Source organism: Humulus lupulus, chromosome 1 (assembly GCF_963169125.1).
Source record: "Humulus lupulus chromosome 1, drHumLupu1.1, whole genome shotgun sequence".
Classification (NCBI taxonomy): domain Eukaryota; kingdom Viridiplantae; phylum Streptophyta; class Magnoliopsida; order Rosales; family Cannabaceae; genus Humulus; species Humulus lupulus.
Genome location: NC_084793.1, coordinates 63058107 through 63077424, shown reverse-complemented (window position 1 = coordinate 63077424; position 19318 = coordinate 63058107). Strand labels below are relative to the sequence as shown.

General features: G+C 34.6%; 1 long non-coding RNA gene across 1 annotated transcript; it reads right to left on the bottom strand.

Annotated features, from left to right (window-relative positions):
- Positions 1 to 5387: 5387 nt before the first annotated feature.
- Positions 5388 to 6143, bottom strand: LOC133785686 (uncharacterized). Its single transcript, XR_009871428.1, has 3 exons — positions 6010 to 6143; positions 5654 to 5825; positions 5388 to 5486 (listed from the first exon to the last, which is right to left on the bottom strand). It is a non-coding gene; the product is annotated as an uncharacterized LOC133785686 (long non-coding RNA).
- Positions 6144 to 19318: the final 13175 nt, after the last annotated feature.

Below are 19318 nucleotides of genomic sequence, written 5' to 3'. Positions count from 1 at the left end.
ATCTTTGTGTTTCTACTGCCATGGTATATATATGTGGTCTTGTTTCCCTAGTATACATATATTTTTATATAATAGAAAACTAGCATTTATAATCATCATAATTTATATTATATTTGGGAAGTGATTGCTAGAAGGATATAATTTATTTGGTGGATTACTTTTTAATATTTACGTACCATACTTATATAAACAAATGTAGGCTAATTTGTTTTACATAATCTTAAGAAAATCAAAGAAAGATGTTATTAAATCATGCTAACATCTTCGCTTCCTTTTATTAGTGGTATAATAATTAAATCAACTCACTCGCTTTAATCGTGTTCAATTCTTTTCAATAACGATTGGACATTCTTAATTAATTTAATCCGAGAATATCATATCCTTATATTTGTTTAATTGAAAGCGATTATTTGAGATGTGTGACAATTATAGTACGCCCATTTCCTAGGATACTCACTCATAATTAGCCCCTGAAAAGAATATCTCTGACAACAACTTTACAAATTTGTTGTTTAAAATTTATAATTTCATCACGGCAATTTAAAATATTTCTTTATAACTCGACCCTTAGACTTACTCCAAAGGGTCAATACCATTTTGGCTCAACTTTTTTTGCTAATTTGGTGTAGATTCCATAAGTTTTTCAACTTCAACCATTAACAACAAAAAATATATTTTTAAGGATTGTATTTTTTCTTCTTTACATTATAATACCCAATAACTAATTTATAAAAAATTATTATTTATTTCTATGAATTAAATAATATATTAAAATTATTTTATTTAATTACTAATTAAAATTTAAAATATTAAACCAATCAGACAAAGACAGTCGTAAGTCAACGTCTGGGTCAGTGTTCACTCTTGGTGGAGGAGTTGTAGTCTGGAAAAATATTAAACAATCCAGTATAACAGATTCAACCATGGATGCCGAATATGTAGTGGCTTGTGAAGCAACAAAGGAAGCAGCTTGGTTGAGGAAGTTCTACACTGATTTTGAAGTAGTTCCAGATATGGATAAGCGCCACTAATCTTGTATTGTGACAACAATGGAGTAGTAGCTAACTCCAAAGAACATAGAAGCCACAAGAGAGGAAAGCATATAGTAAGGAAATAAAATTTGGTTAGAGAGATTGCGTACCGAGATGATTTGACAGTTATGAAGATAGCGTCGGAACAGAACTTGGTAGACTCATTTACAAAAACACTTCCTGCAAAGTCGTTTTGTATGCAACATGGAATTAAGGGAGATTCCTCACTTGCTTTGAGGGAAAGTAAGAGATTGTTAGGTTTATTGCCCTAAAAGCATGTAAATATATTTTATTGATTAAAATAAAAGTACAATTTTATTATATTTGAATGTTATAATTATTGTTTGAATTAATTATATGATAATAAGAAAATTTCTTTTTCATTCATGAGAATATGATCTTATATTAGTATGAGAGAATTAAGATCATATGTAATGAATAAAATAGTCAGTACCATATTAAAGTCATAAATCTTTAATGAATGGTTACTAGTTTGGTTTACTAAGCATACGAGATGCAAGTGATCTAGATTCGGATTACTGATGTGGATAGACGTCTTAGTAAATGTGTTGTATATAATAGAGATTAAATATGATAGGACTGATGAGAATTAATTATCTTTATAAACTTGTCCTTTGACATAAAGATTTAATTCTTATCATAATAGATGATCATTTGTAGATTAGTCTAAACCCTGAGTATTCATGAAGTCATGTTTGTGTTTATTGGATCTTTTGATTCGCTCGTTAAGGTTTCTTAAGATGATGAGGCTAATGACTTTTTTTTTGAGATTTAATATCATGAATGGTTGGGAACATGATTTACAATAATGGAATCCATACTTTCCTAACGGATCTAATATTGGTTCCCTTAAGGGTTAATTCTAGAGCTAAATAGTTATTGAGCTCAAATGTATAATTTGATTATAGATTAATTATTCGCTAGTGAATTAATTGTACTAAAGGATCAAGAGATAAAACGGTAATCTTGACCAGCTCTAATTAACGAACCAATAAATGGAGGACAAAACTACATTTATTGATTATATCAATGGACTACAAGGGAAATATTTGTAAATATAATTCTATAAATACTTAGAGTGCATTTTCATATTTATAGTGGAGTAATCATGGAATTAATTAATAAGATTATTAGATTAAAGAGTTTAATTAATAATCTGGTTTATTGGAGCTTCGTATTATAGGTCAATGGTCCCCAGATCACCTATATCCTACATTGTCAATGGTAAAGATGTCAAAAGAAATATTTGTAGAGAGAATGAATTAATTGCAAATGAATGAATTTTCTAGGAAAAGAAAATAATTATGTGATAGTTACGGGCCATTGATTAATTATGAATTAGGTAATTATTTAAACACATAGTTTTTATTTTGAAAAATTATATCTTAAAATAAATATTAATCAAGTTTTGATTAATATAATAAGAGATTAATAACTATCTTATTTATAATAAGATATTTATTTATTTATTTAAAATTGATATTTTAAGATAAAGTTAATTTCGAATTAACTGATATTTATTTCGAAATAAATATATTGTCTTAAATATTAATTAAACAAACAACTGAGAAAATTAGGGAAAACCCTAATGTCGCTCATGCCAATCACTTTATTGCACAGTGAGTAGCACCACACTAAGATATTTCCTGTCCATGGGATTTGAATTTCAAATAATTTTTTTATTTAATTATCCTTTTTAAATATTATTTAAATCAAATAATTAAATAGGTTATAACTATTAACGCGATTTTTCGCCCATGGTGGATCACTACAAGAAAAAACAGTATTCATAACACTTAAAAACTGCTAACCGGGAGTATTGATAACGCTTCTGAAAATGCTAACATAGCCCCTGTTATTAAAAGTCCAGTCTTTTCTATAACAGTATTCGAATGTTATGTTCGACGTTATCTTAAACTATTCAATAACACATTTTTAGTTGCTATAATATTCAAATAATAACATTTAGTTAGAGTATTTGGTTATAAATTTGAAGTTTAATCTTATACTTTTTGCATAACACTTTTCAACTGTTACATTTGATTATTTTGATAGCATTTTTAGTTTGTTATATTATATAAATCATAACAATTTATTACACTTATAATATGTTTCTAAATCATAACATATTAAGGTTTTTTATTGTGATAATGGTACTTAGAAGTTTTTTTTTTAATTAAAAGATTTTCATTATTGTATTTTGATAAAAAAAATCAAAATTAATCATAAAATATAATTCTCAATAGATTGATAAACCATAAGTATTACATTAAACAATAACTAATTCAAACTCCGAATGTGTCTATTTCATGAGATCTTAGTTCTAACTTAAGTTTGAAAGCATAACATAATAAAGTTTTATAATCTTGAACATTTTTTACTTCAAAAATGAAAAACAAAAAATTACAAGATACACAAAAGTAAACCATGCATGAAACTTGCTCCATCCTTCAATTCATCATCCTTTGTGCACTTGTCTTTGTTGTGAGTCCATTTGTTGTGCACTTGTCATATACCTGTTTCCCTTTCTTCCACAGGTCCATGTGTAATCCCCTTTGCAATAAAGTCAGTTGTAGTCCACAAAAGGCCTATTGCTGTCAAGCTTATGTTAAGCTCCGTCTTTAGAGCACTGTAAGCTCCAGTCACATCTACACACCTGTAATATTCGAGTGTAATAATGGAATCACATCAGCAATTACTTAAAGTGGTAATTCTAGGGCTTTTATAAAAAAAAAAAAACAGAACCAAATTGCCTTGTATTAATTAAAAATGCATGAAAGTTGTAATTCTAGGTTTCTATGTTGGAAGTAATGAAATTATAAGATTTTATCAATCAATCCAAGTATAGGTGTCAGTGTGTGCCTATGCATGTGTGTAATCGGTCACTTGATATATTATGTCACTGCACAATATAGTATCTGATAAAACAGGAAGATTAGAACTTATTAAAGTGGTAGCTATATTCATCCATGTTGCATTAATGAAATTATTAGCTCTTATTAAATATATCTGTATTATACTTTCAAAAGCATCAATCAAGCAATCAAAGAATATGTACTATTATCTGATAGAAGTGTCAAACGTATGCATAAAAAATCATAGACAACCTATGACTTCAATACAGTAATGTGTATAAAAAGGAAGAATGAAAAGGCTAATAAAAGCAGACATTACATTTATAGGCTAATAAAAGGCTAACTTTAAAAAGTTAGTAATATAAGTTTACCTCTAAAACATGCAAAATAATCTTTAAAGACCCAACACGTGCATCCACACTCTCAGTAGAGAAATATAGAACCCTCGACGAAGAAATGACAGCACATTCAAGTGATCTCATTTATGCAAGTGTGGTTTGATTGGTTTCCATCTAGAGACAGAATGTATCAATGATAAGAAATTTCAATTCTTATTTCACTAGTTAAACAGCCACAAACTCTTAGGAAGACAGAGTTTTCACATTCTATGATATCCCTTTGGGTCTGGTTGACAAGTCCTGGAAGTGATCTGAACCTAAAACAACACATATGGATTGATCTAATGCATCTAGTGCCATCTAACACTTTCTTAAAGATCATAAATTTTCACCTAAAATATTATAGATATATATAAAAACCTATATCCTACTAAACAAACAGTAAGTTACATGATTTACCTGAGAATTTAAAGAGGAAAGAATACTGAAGTCGCTGTACTAGCCAGACGATTCCCTCAATAACTTTTTCACACCAGTAGAAACCTCCTGTCAAGATAAACTAAAGCTTAATATACTTAAACAATTAAACTCTATAAGAATGCTGCAAGAAAATCCCAAACAAAAATACTAGTTTCTAGTTACCAAATAGAGATTAACAATTTTCAAATAAATATGAATTACAATATAGAGAGCAAACCTTATTTACATTCAATCCTAATGCCTTGTTTCCTTCATCCAAGTCTTCCAACATTTTTAATCTTTCACGCTCCAACTTTAGTGCAGCTTCTACAACTTTAGTAATGTCACCTACCACCAATAGCCCCTTTCACGCATCAGATAACATAAAAATTCTTAAAAGAGTACAGAGAACATGAATAAACTAAAAAAAACAGAGGGGAATACAGTGGAGTGTCAAAAATAAACTATTGCCAAAACCTAGCTAATCTTTGTGAAAACTAGGGCTAAACTAGATTTTTAGATAAAAGGGCAAATGATTATATCTATAGATCAGTACAAGGTTGCTATATTTTCCTGGTAGCCAAATTACCTGCTAATGCTGAATTTATTGGTTTTTCAAATTCAGGTTCCTTGGTTTTGGCTTTAGTTTGCAATCCTAAAGCTTCCTTCTGAACAGCAGCTTGGCTTGACGCTTCATTGGCCTCCTTTTCAGTAGCCTCTTTTGCTTCTCTTCTCTGAGCTTCCATTGCAGCCCTATTTGCTTCTTCAGCTCTGAGTTTTGCCTGCATCAAAAAATACTTTTATTACTAACAACAGCATAAAACCAAGATAATATACCAAAGCGCATTAAGATTATATCAGAAGAATATCTGAGAATAATAGAGGACTGTGACAACCATCTTTAGACATCTACCAAAAGAAATGAATAATCTGGGCAAAGTCAACAAACCTCAGCTTCTGCTTTGGCTTTTTCTTGGCGGAGTTTTTCTTCCAGGAGAGCTTTCTCTTTTCTTTTGGCCCCTTCATAAGCCGCATCACTTCTTATTTTCCTTTCTTCTATCTGGGACCTAAGTTCATGGTCCCTTTGGATAGCAATCAAGTGATTATCAAGTGCTTCGGCACTACAGATGATGACCCAAAAATTAGAAAACAGAAAGTCCAAATCTGACTTAAACAATAAAAAAGAAGAAGGAGATGAGAAATCATTAAAATTCCAGGGAAAAAAAATATCAAAAGCATGAGCACTTCAATGAGGGGAGGCAAAAAAAAAATACAACATTATTAACAAAGGAATTGCAGTCTTACATTTTTCGTTGATATTGGGTATCAAGCTTTCTCTCATTTTCACGCCTTGCTTCTCCATACTTATTAACTCAAAGAAATGCAAAAGAAACCTTTTCATTTTTACTCATCAGATCTGACTCTATTGTAAAAATTTTGTTCCTAATCTCCTCCTTTTTATTGAGCCAATTAATATTGTCATGCACCAAGTATGGAATTCTACAACCACAATAAGAAGAAAAATTTGCAGGGAAACCCTAGAGCTTGAGCATGTAGCCAAGGTATGAGATACGCTCTTCAAGAGATATGTGCCCTAGTTATTCATAATACTAATTGAATAATTAAACATTTTGCAACAAAAATTATGCACAAATTCTACATCAGACGAAACATCATCCACTAGATAGCTACAGACCTTGACCCCAAGCTGATGTGACTGGTTAGCTCCATCAAACCTCCTTCCACCAATCCTGTTTCTTCCATCAAGTATGGCTGAATTTCAAGTGCTGAATCATTCTCAAAGTCATCATCATCACTAAGAGATAAATCAAGAAAATACAAAGTATTAATAGAAACTAGCGAGATCTCTAACAATCAATGCGATATCACATACCATAAAAATATCATAGAAGTCTGTCGTGAATACACAACAGCTGAATAAAGCTTTTGATGACAGAATAGGGATGCAAAACTTGAATTGATAAATGGAATATAAGTAAAGGAAAACAATCAAGGCAAGTTAAATGCATACCTAACATAAAGGTCGTTAAAATTAAACCTATTAGCAGAAAGGGAGCTTCTATCTTGAGCTTCCTCATATGCATTGTCAATGTCATCCACCTCATCATCGAGAACACGCATTACAAATGGCCTAGAACTTCTTTCTACGCTCTTCACATTTGAAAGTTGACTATACAAAATTTACAGCTGAACGCTTAGGTAAACAGAAAAATACATACGCACCAAGCAGTTATCTAAATCACACACGTACATACATGCACCCTTTCCCCACCCGAACCCCACCTAATTAACACACTAGACCAGATATCAATTCTATCAATTTCTTGTAGTAAATTAATCAAACAGTTTCAAGGCAAATGAATGAAACAAAGTAAGTTATAGAAAAAATTATGGATTGTCCAATACTCGAAAATAAAACTTATCTTTCCAAAAAGGTCCTGCCCTTGGAATAAAACAAAAATATTTCAAACTTAATAAAATACTGTTTTTTGTGGTAGTTCTAAAACACAGAATAAAAACAGAAAGATAAAAGCTTGGGGACGAGAAACAAAATATAATGATAATGGAAAAATAGTAGCCCTACAGAGCATTCAAATTTAAAAACCATCAGGATCAAAGCTCAACAGCAATGATAATCACTGCATAGAATATATTTATGCACACATAATCTGTCTATAATTTGTTCATTATTCAGCTCAATGATATAAACACCTTATAAAACTTCAAAAGAATTTAAAATATATTAGATTAATGTTTTCCATTATTGTAAATGCATTATTCGCCTAGTTTTCCATTATGTACTAGTGCATTCCATTCATCAACAACAACCATATACTTCACACTAGTTAAAACAGAACATTTCACAAATGGCAAATATGGAATAGAATATAGAAATAAGTTGAGACAACTGCAGTTATATAAATATATATATATAGAGAGAGAGAGAGACCTTTTCTGAACTATGAGGCCTTGAAAGTGAGTATCAAAATCTGAAATTCCAGAGCTTAATTGGTCAGAATCCATTGATGCTTCTGCTGCTTCAGTAAAGGCCAAAAGCTTTAAACACTCATTCCAACACTCAGCACCCCTCCATAGAAGCTTAGCTGCAAGACCATAATACCCAACATCATTAACATCTTACATGAACACCCTATTACATTAACTGCGAATTGTCTAAGAATTTGGCCAACTAGAACTAAATAAGTTAATCACAAATTTAAATGTTGTATTTATCTTTCCTGAAACTTCATAGAAAAAAATAAAAATACTATTCAATGCAAAAATATAAACCTAAACTTCAATTTTTCCTTAAAACTACTGTATTTGAGACTTAAAACCCATTATCATCTCTATCAAGCCATAAATCCAGATAAACAGAAGAAAAAAACCAAAACTGTATTATTTTTCTTCAAACTCAATCTCAAACTAAATAAATATATCACCTCAGAAACCCATTGTCCCAATATAATTGCGACTTTCCGATGGATGGTACGCATATTTGGATGATCATTTGAGAGATCAAGTGATAATGCACCATTAAACCTGCAAATTTACACATTTGGAAGACAAAATCATGTAAATATAACAAACCCAAGAAGATATTAGAGCCTAAAATAAATAGATATGTCAAACTATAAGCTAACTTTAACAGACAACTGACCGTACAAACCAACTCTCTAGCTAAATCACAAGTATTTCTTTGAACCTACCCTTTAGAAGGGTGAACAAGTCAAGTTATCCTAACCACTTCTGGCACTAATATTCATCAAAACAATTGACACTATCAGTTGGGGCGTATTCAGGCACTTTAACATGTTGAGAACAAAATATTACAACCCTTCAACAATAGTGTACCAACCGTATGCACTATTCTCATCAAAAATGTATGCATAAAATTGGGGCTAACATTAAAACGCATCATGCTACACGCACCCTTTCCCCACCCGAACCCCACCTAATTAACATTCTAGACCACATATCAATTCTATCAAGTTATTAAGTTTAATAAGTCAGCACACTTTTTTTAGTACTGGTCCCTCTTGATAAACCCTAATAGGCAGAAAACTTGAACATTTTGCTATAGAGAAGAATCAAACTACATATCTCATGGAAGCAAATCATGAGCCTAATTTAAATGCAGCAATAATTCATGAATTTTAATTTAGAAAGATAAACTAGTTAGTTGACAATATAGATAGCAAAGTAAAGAATTGATAGACCAATCTTTAAAGGTCATGTAATTTGAAAGCTCATAATAAACATATGCAGCAGCAGCATAAGCAGCATCTTTCAGAAGCAGCCCTAGAGTGATTTTAGTAACCGATGTTGGGCAAGCATTCATTGCCCACTGATAATATCGCAAAACCAAAACAAAAATCAATACAAGTTTTACTTAACAAACTAAAACACTAAATATCAAAATCAAAGTTAAAAAAAATAAAAATGCCTTACCTCTTGAGCTACTTCGAGAGAGGCTTCAGTGAGGTGAAATTTGAGAGAGGCGATGGAAAGAGGAGAACGTGAGAAAGAGAGGCCCTGTGAGTGTTTAAATTAGCTAGCATACAACCTCTCTAATTTTAATTTTCTGTGTTATCTCAATTAGAAACAAATATATATAATCAATATTCAAAACACTTTCTTGATATTAATTTGAAATCTGAAAAAGAAAAAAAAAACTATAGAAGAAACTAACAACTTCGTGAGTGATTGGGTTACCTGGGTCTTGGTTTAGCTGCTCCGTGCTCGTGTGTGCTCCAACAGCTCAACGCGAAAGAGTGAAGAGAGACTAAACGTGGTGTTGTTCAGTTAGACTTTAGAGTATCGAGGCTTGAGGAAGAGAGAGTCGATAGACTCTGTTAGAGAGAGAGCATTAGCTAGGCGTGGTCATGGCGTGATGGAGAGAGTCGATAGACTCGGTGAGAGAGAGCGCGATGGAGAATGGAGAGGGAACTGATAAAATGAAGGCAAGAGAGAGAGGATGAGGCGTGATTAGGGTGAGCTGAATCCGAATGAGAGAGAGAGAGAGAAAACCCCCAAATAATATTTTTCATTTTCATTTGGCGCTATATTTTCACTTGCCGCCTCCTTGGTAAAATTTCAACTTTTTTTTTTATTAGTATATATTTATAACACTTCTAAATATATGTAATATTTTAACGTAATATATAAACAAAATTGTTGTAGTGGATTAAGAAATCTGAAAATAGAGGTATAAGGAACACACACACTTTTTACGTGGTTCAATGGTTAAAATCTACCTAGTCCGTGAGTCACTCTTATTAACCTGTTTTGTTCTCACCGTGAAATTTTTTGTTACTATTTCACTAGAGTTTCAGTATACAAATATGTTGATCTCCCTTTCTATCCAGTCTCCCTTGCATTTATAGGGAATTCTATCTGCACAGTTTTGGGTAACCATGCATAAATATGGTAACACATGTTTGGGTAACATCTCATTTACATAAGTACATTAATTCCTATTGATTCTATGCCCCAAGTATCGAGTAATAAATACAGAATAATATATGAGCATTAATGAGTGTATAAGGAATCTCTGAGTCTCTTGGGATCCTTCATTGTGCGTATTGATAAGGCTTTCATGAGCTGAACACTTCCTTCGAGCTGGGGATCGAAGAACTAATCTAAACTTATACGGGTCACACTCAGAATTTCACGAATGTGATATGGTTCTCTCGCATCTTGAACTAAGTTTTTTGCATGAGAGGCGATCTGGAGACTATCTAGTTGTCGTAAGTCGTCAAGTTTGATTCGAGCTGCAAACTCCAAAGTTAGCTAGATATTCTATCTGGACGCTTTCTTCATATGCTTGTCTCCCAGCTGTACCTCATGCTGAGTAATTCGGCTCGTATTTTTATGGTACACCATTTTCCCCCCAAGCTTCTGCTCATGCATGACGTTGCTTCTGACATGCACAGTAGGGGCTTTTAGGCTTATGTTATGTGAAAAATTTCCTATCCACTAACTCGAGTACAAGACACGTGTCAGTATGTAATAGGAACATGTTCGGATTTCGAATACTAAGACAACTATCTTGTCAACTTTTTGTCACCGCTTGGTTTATTTGATCTAGGTCCTTGGATCTCGAACTGATCTAATCGTGTGGCGTAGATCGATTCCTGAAGTTTACGTATAAATAGGAGAATCAGACCTGAATCTTACCACCTTTGCATTCAAAAAAATTCCTCTTCTATCTTCTCAAAATATTTTCAGAGCTTTCTATGTTCCCTCATTTTCCAAAAACTCGTAGGTTATTACCTCTGGGGCTGCTATAATTTCCTCGACCGAAAAATCAAATTAAAAGTATCTTTATGTCCTGTTTAAATTTCATCTTCTTATTTTTCAATAAGCTTTATGCAATTTTCCAGTATATTTTCTTACTTCACTTCTGTTTGAGTTTAGTATAAGGATTTGTTAGGGAAAAAACAAAAGCACTAGGTCTAATTAGAAATAATACACAAAAAGAAATGGGTGATTTTCTGGGTTTTCTCCATTTGAAAAAGGATCGTCTAAGTATGTGAATGTAAAGACTTGAGGGTTTTTAGGTTCTGGTCTAGGTAACTTAAGGGTCATGGTTTCTTGAGTTGTTTTTCATTAAACTACTTTTTCGAAAAGGTACAGGGTCTGATACGCAAATTGCAAAGTATCAAGAGTTTTCTGAGGTTACACCGTGTGGTCACTGAACGTGTGTGCGCGCACCCATTGGCACTAGGAGAAATCTTAGCACATATATATCTTAGATTGAATAGATCGAATCCAAAACATCGAGTTTCCATACCTTTATCATTGTAGCAAGGTTGTATCTTAGGTCGCCTCTAACATGCCACTTTGTCGCCAGGCGAACTAAATTATGGCTAAGTAGAAGAAATCGGTGGGGAGCTTCTTTCCCAAAGTAAGAATAAGGGTAAGCAGATTGCATTCGAGACCCATGTTCATCACTTTGGCCAAGTAATGGATAGGGGGGGTCGTGGTTGACCGCAATGCCTTCTTTAAGGCCAAGCATATCGAATCATGGATAATGACTCAGGGCAAGGTGAATTAAATTTTACTGAATCACGGGATCGAGTAGGGGTCCGAGGGTCTTGTTGCCCACCCTCTGATGGAGGGAGAGCAAAGCTACACTCCGCTTCAGGACGAATTTGGGGCATGGAGTGATGAGCTCCTTAAGGCAGGTGCCTTTCTTCCCTTGGACCAGTATTTCATAGATTTTTTAAAATACGTAGAATTGGAACCGTTCCAACCCCCCTGCCCTGTCGCCCCCAAATTCATACCAACTTTTAGCAGGGCTAAAATATCTACTTTTGAACCACGAGTGGGAGGTCCCCACCCCCACCGATATTATGTACTTCTTTTGTCTCAAGGCCAATATAGAGTCAAAGGGACAAGGTGATGGCTTCTACTACCTCACCAGATTCACTAGCACAATCTCCATCACCGACCTCCCCAACCACCTGAATGACTACAAAGATCAATTCTTTATGTCAAACAGGTTCAAGAACTACACCCATCAATATTTCAACCGTCCTCTTATGTTTCTCAACTCCTTGAACTTTGTACTTGAATAACTTCTCAACCATGTTTGAACATATTCTAATTGAGTTGTTACCCTGTGCAGCTATATATAAGAGAACGGAGTGGTCAGAGACCCTCAGAGGTCAATATGAGACTCTGGCCTATATTCCTGCTAGGGCAAAAAAGTTTTGGATGGTGGTAAATTATGCCACCATGGTGACCTGCATGCTAATCTGTAAGGATCAGACACTAGTCATCTGGGTCCAAGGCCCCCTCCCAGAGCTTCCTCCTCCCAGCTGCTGAAGAGGTTGATGAAGAAGAGGAGGTTGCACAATTGGTGCGCAAAAGAAGGGTTCCTAAGGATGGACAAAATTCTGACCAAGGCCAAGTTGAATTAGGGTAGTAGCCGGTACCTATGGCAAAGGTAACCCATAGAGAGAAATGAACCGAGCTGCTGCCAGTTTTAGGCTAGTCCGACTCAACCCAAGGCAGATCGTGAGTCGACACCTGGTTGATTCGGGCCTGCATGTGAACCTCCTTCAACATGTGGATCACTTGGTCGTACGCCATGACCAAAGCTACCCCAGATGTACCATAGTGGTAGATAATACCTTCCACTTTAGATCAGTTGGCCCACCATCCAGTTAATTCGGACCTTAATGTCACCCTCTTTCTAGCAGAGATGTTGGATAGAGTTGGTGAATGATTAAGACTTTGAGATTCTTTACCATCTAGGGAAAGCAAATGTAGTGGCAGACGCTTTGAGTCAGAGAGGCCCAGGACAGTTGTTTAGATCAAAGCAGATATCGAAGGAATTGGCAAAAGACATGACTAGAGCAAGGATAAAGTTGGTGGTGGGCCAGTTGGTCAATATCACCTTGTAGTCCACTCTTTTGGAGAGAATAGAGGAGGGCAAGATGAGTGATTCTTAGTTGATAAAGCTTAGAGAGGACGTCCTAGTTGGAGTAGCAAAGGATTATTCCATTACAGACACGAGTTTGCTGAGATACAAGGATCGTTTTGTGTTTCAATGGACGTGGGTAATAGATGAGAGATCCTTGATGAGTCTCATACCACACCGTATTCATTGCATTTAGGCACCACGAAGTTGTATCAGGATCTATGGTCATTGTAATGGTTTCCTGAGATGAAGAACTATGTGGTTGACTATGTGCTGAAGTGTCTAACTTGTCAACAGGTAAAAGTTGAACACCATCGGCCGGCGGGGTTTTTATAGCCTCAAGGTCTTCCCGAGTGTAAGTGGGAAGACATTACCATGGATTTTTTAGGAGGCTTGACCAGGAAAGTGGGGCAACATGACTGGGTATGGGTGATAGTAGACAGATGTACCAAGTTAGCTCATTTTTTGCCAGTGAGAAATTTTTTTATTGTGGATTAGTATGCAGAACTATACATGAGGGAGGTTGTACATCTTCGTAGGGTTTCAAAATCTATAGTGTCGGACCAGGATCCCATTTTTACCTCCAAACTTTTGGGAAGCCTGCAGAAGGCTATGGGGACTCAGCTGAAGTTCAGTACAACTTATCATCCTTACACAGACGGGCAGTCTGATAGGACGATTCAAATACTAGAAAAAATGCTTAGAGCATGTGTACTGGATTTCGACGGGTCCTGGAGTAAGTATCTTCCGTTGATTGAGTTTTCATACAATAACAACTATCAATTAAAGATTGGAGTAGCTCCATATGAGATGTTGTATGGAAAGAAGTGTAGGTCACCCATTCATTGGGATGAAATGGGAGAGAGGAAGTATTTGGGTCTTGAGAAGGTTCAAAGGACTGATGAGGCTATTGAGAATATCAGAGCTCGAATGCTTACCTCACAGAGCAGACAGAAAAGCTACGTTGACCCAAAGCATAGGAACATGGAGTTCCAGGTAAAGGACCATGTATTTCTGCGAGTTTCACCACTGCGGGGATTAAGATGGTTTGGGAGGAAGGGCAAGCTAAGCCCTAGGTTTGTAGGACCTTTTAAGATCCTAGAAAGGATCAGGCAGGTAGCCTATAGATTGGCTTTTCCCCTATTATTATCAAGAGTCCATGATGTGTTTCACGTCTCTATGCTTTAGAAGTATGTGTCGGACACGACCCATGTTCTAGGTTATGAGGATTTGGAGGTACAGACAGACTTTGTTGGAAAACCATTTAGAGCACGCATCAAGCATATAAACAATTTATACGACAAAGAAAACAATCCATAAATATTATCATACAATATTATTAATCATGCAACAAATATGTATATAAATATACAATATATTTATATAGAATATATAAACACAAAAAATCAAGAACATAAACTCTTACCTCTTAAAGCCTATCAAGTGTCCTTGAGTCTTTTGGTATTATTAATGATCTCCCTATCCAAAGCTTTGAGCACTCGAACCACAATCTTCTGGAGTGTTCTCCACACCTGAAGATGTGTGTGGGCACATAGAGAACATGGGTTTGTATTTTAGGAATCACAAGTATTTCTCAACACATGAGAACATCGACTATGGTTTGAGGATGGCTAGAATATAGAAGAAGCAAGAGAGAGATTTTGTCCAACAAAAACCTCTGAGAACTATTATGAATTGTGTATTGTGTTGTGTCTGATATATTGTCTTCTCTACATCTCTTCTTCTTCTATATCATATATATATAGAGAGATTTATATTACCTTATTATTCTAAATAATTATAATAATATAATATAATAATGATGATAGGATTTAATTTTAGGTAAATATCTAACTTACCATATTTGAAAAACCATTTTCAAATTATTAAATAATTAAATAAATAAAATGAAAAACTACATAGATACAATATCTGTATAGTGGTTCACGCACGCACATTCCTTGAACTGTGTCAAGCGTGTACTGCTTTCCCTTTTCAGGGATTTTGTATTTTTTTTATTTAATTATTTAATTAAATTCAATCACCCACAAGATAAGGTGTTAACATTTTTAAGGAAAAAATGACAACCATATTTCAAAATTCAAATTGATAATCATCATTATCATCATCTTTTAAAATTTAATAAATCAAAAACTATTTTTGACTTACAAATTTTATTTTCTCCCACTCGAATAAAATAATTAATTTAAAAAATTTATTTATTTATTTACATGAAATTTGACATTTTATATATTTAAATTAATAAATATACTTTTTTAAATTAATAATTAATTCCAATTTAATTATTTAACCTCAATTATCATATAATTGCATACTTGACCCGAAGAATAAAATTCTTCTCAAATTTCCAAATTACAGTTATACCCCTGTATCAACTCTTACCTTAATATGGTGTTGATAGAGCCACCCTGGGAACCTATGGACCTATAATATCAAGCTCCAATAAATATTACAATATTAATCAAAGCTCTTTGATTAAATAATCATATTTATTAATCTCATGATTACTCCACTAAAAATATGAGATTGAACTCTTGATAATTATAGAAATATATTTACTGAGTATTTTATTAAGAATTAAGTGCCTATTGATATAATCATTACATACAGCGTTAATCCTTTATTAATGGCTCATAACTAAAAGGCAATAAAATTATTGTTTTACCCTTTTAACTATATCTTGTTCCTAGAGTATCATTGACTTTACTAGTGAAGGTTGTGTCACAACAAGTTTGCGATGTGAGCGCTTATAACCTTTTCAGATCCAAATGTCAACTTAATAGGGAACCATTATTCAATCAATAAGAATGTATAGATTTTATATCTGTTAAACTACGTCCCCAGCCATATACATCATTAAGTCCCTAAAACAATAGTTCTTAGCCTGATCATTCTGACAAACCTTAACGCATGAATCAAAGAATCATATAACATATATAGGAGTTCATAGTAAGGATTAAGATCATCGTGTATATGATCATCGTTTGATGTGTTTGACTAATACTTGAAACAGTGTTTAAACAAGTATTAACAAATCACTTCTGGTCCAGTTCTACATACTCTCAACATGCAAAGTACCTCCACTAAAGTGTTTTACTACACTAGTAACCCAGATCTAGGTCACATGTATTCATAATACTAGTGCACCGTACTAGCTGTAATTAATCTAAATATTCCATAACTTTATTTTACTGCGAACTAGTTAAGTTTATTATCTTAGTCTCGATCCTCCCATACCAATATGAGATTAAGACCACATAGATAAACCTTGGAATTATCTGATATTCACTTAATATTATCATATAATATCGGACATGGTCTATATATATAATAATTCAATTGTATTATTTATTTCATTTAAAACATTTGTCAACTACAATTACTTTAAGGTCACTATTCCCAACAGACTTGTCTTATGAGGAGCGATCAGTTCATGTCCTAGATAGAAAAGATAAGGTTCTGAGGAACATGACGATTCCTCTAGTTAAAGTTCTGTGGAGGAACAGTAGGGTTGAGGAGGCGACCTGGAAGCTAAAGAAGGATATGCAGGATTAGTATCCCAAATTGTTCAGGTAAATTTTGAGGACAAAATTTTTAGTAGGAATGGATTGTCGTAAAGTCTCAAATTCGCTAATAAGGCTTAGTGCCTCGATTAGTGTGTTGGGAATGCATAAATGGATTGATATATGAATTTAATTGAATATATGTGTAATTATGTGGCATATATGAATTATTGTGATATGAGTACTTATGCATGTTTATGTGTATTAAATATGCATGTGGGCTTGCTTTCGTCTATAAGGGTATTTTTGTAATTTTGACACGTTGAGGGTATAATAGTAATTATATGTGTTATATGGTTGAGACAAGATTATTATGTGGATATATTTGTGATATTCGGCACGAGACGATCCTAGTGAGCGAGTTAACGGTAAAGTCACAACGTGTTCAAATACCCGGCTCGAGGTGAGCCTAGGGGTATTTTAGTAATCTAATATGTAGTTGGGATTTATCGGGTGATAGGTAGTTATTTAATCATTATTTTGGTATGTCGGGTTAATTGGTAAATTATGGTATAATTTGAGGATTAGTGGGAAATGTGGGAAATTATCATTTTGCGCTGGAGGGCATCAAAGGGAAAGCTCTTGGGTGATGGGAATTATGGTCTTTTCCTGGCCTTGGTTTGACTTAGTTGAGACAAGAAGCTTTCAGAAAAACCAAAGGAAACTCTTAGCACTCATCTTACATTCCTTTTCTCTCTCATTTCTCTCGCTCTCTCTTGAAGTGTTGGGAAGCTATTGAATTTTGAGAGGAATTGGCCTGGGAATCTAAGGAGCTGATGCTAGGATTGGGATTAAGAAGTGGCTTGAGTTCGTAATCTCAGTTAAGGTAAGATTTGTGCTCTAGTCTTTAAGGGAATTCTGTTATAGTTTAAGTATTTTGTTGAGGTTTAAACTCTAGTCTTTTTTCTTGAGTTTTGGTAAGGATGTGGTTTAGTTTTTGGGGTAATTGTGTTGCCTATGTTGTGTTATTGTGAGTCCTAGACTCAATTGGGACTTTGGTAGAACTTTGGGTTGGGCATGGAGAGATTTTGGCTCGGGGAAAACGAATGAAAAACCTAGAATATCTGGGTTCGTAGTGTCATGCCGCGGCCCGCATGAACTCAGGGGCTAGGGGTGGTTCTCTGAACATCCTTAGCACCATGGTGCTGGGTGGGCTAAGTCGCGGTCCATGTCCAGGGAAGTAAGGGAATTTTCTCTCTGACTTGTCGAGGGTCGCGGAACTTGTGTGGGGCGTCGGAGCTCAAATTGGGGATTTTGGTCCAATGGAGTTTTTAAGCACGGGAACTCAAACCTATAGGCTCGGGAAGGATTCTACTACCCGGTTTAGTAGAATTCGGGGTCCCGGGAGCTACGAATTCATTCTGATCATTTAATTAGTTAGTTTTTTATGGTTATTCACTATTGTGTTGTTACTAGGTTATATTGTTAAGGCTCGGGAGTAAGGATCGTGCTCGGGATCACCATACTCTATCTACTCGGGACTCGAGGTAATAAAACTGCACCCTTATTGTGATTAGGGCTCGGGCCCCTGTTAATGAATAAGACTATAATTATGCATGTGATTACTTGATTAGGCATGCCTGTATACGCTATATTGAATTGTGTGTTAGGAAAACTGTATGTTGATTATGCCTGATCTGAAAGCTCAGTCTAAGAGACCCACGGTCAGTGATACGCGTGCTGAATGTAGTCCGTTTTGGCTAGGGAAACCTTGGAATGCAATATGTACTTCCTTGGGTCGAATTCCACCTAAATAATTGGAAGTGTGGTCTGCACTTGTCTAAAAAATTAAATGTATAAATTGGACTATGTGTTTGTTTGAGCAAGGTTACTACTGCTATGCTTGTGATTTATATTCTGTTGCTTATTTGAATCTCTTGATTTAAGTTTTCTTGTTGAACCTTGGCTCACGAGTGCTATGTGGTGCAGGTAAGGGAAAGGAAAAGCTGGAACAGCCATGAGTTGGAGAGCTTTAGGGGCAGCGTTTACATTTGCAGCTACTCAACCGCCACGGCCGAGAATTCAAGAGGGACTAGAGTCGAATCCTAGTTTTCCCGATTAAGCCAACTTATGTTGTAATTACCTTTGGAGTTGTAAATGCCTGGTAAATATTTATTTTGGGATCTCATGTAAAGACTTAAACTTTTAAATTAAATTAATTTTTCCTATGATCAAAACTTTGAAACCCTAATCCATTAATTACTCTTAGTTACACGTTTATATCCAAATGACTTGGTTAGCAAGTCTAACATTATTTAAAATACATAGTGTAATGGTCTTGGCTATTCAGGGCGTTACACCAACCAAGTAAACATAAAGGACCTGAGGGCCATAGAGGAGCATTTCCCAGGGGACATCCTAGAGTTATCCTTGGGAATGAATCTGATTGTGAGTTATCCTCTTTTTCGCTACATTCCCTTTTTCGCGAGCAAATCTTGCTATGTATTTTTCTTTTGTAGTCTTACTTAGCTTAAATCCACAGCGTCGCCCTAATCCGAGCTCAAAGAGATGAGGTCAGGGTCGCCCTAGCGCCATCAAAAGACAATGAGCAAATCACCAAGGAACAAGTCATCGAAGT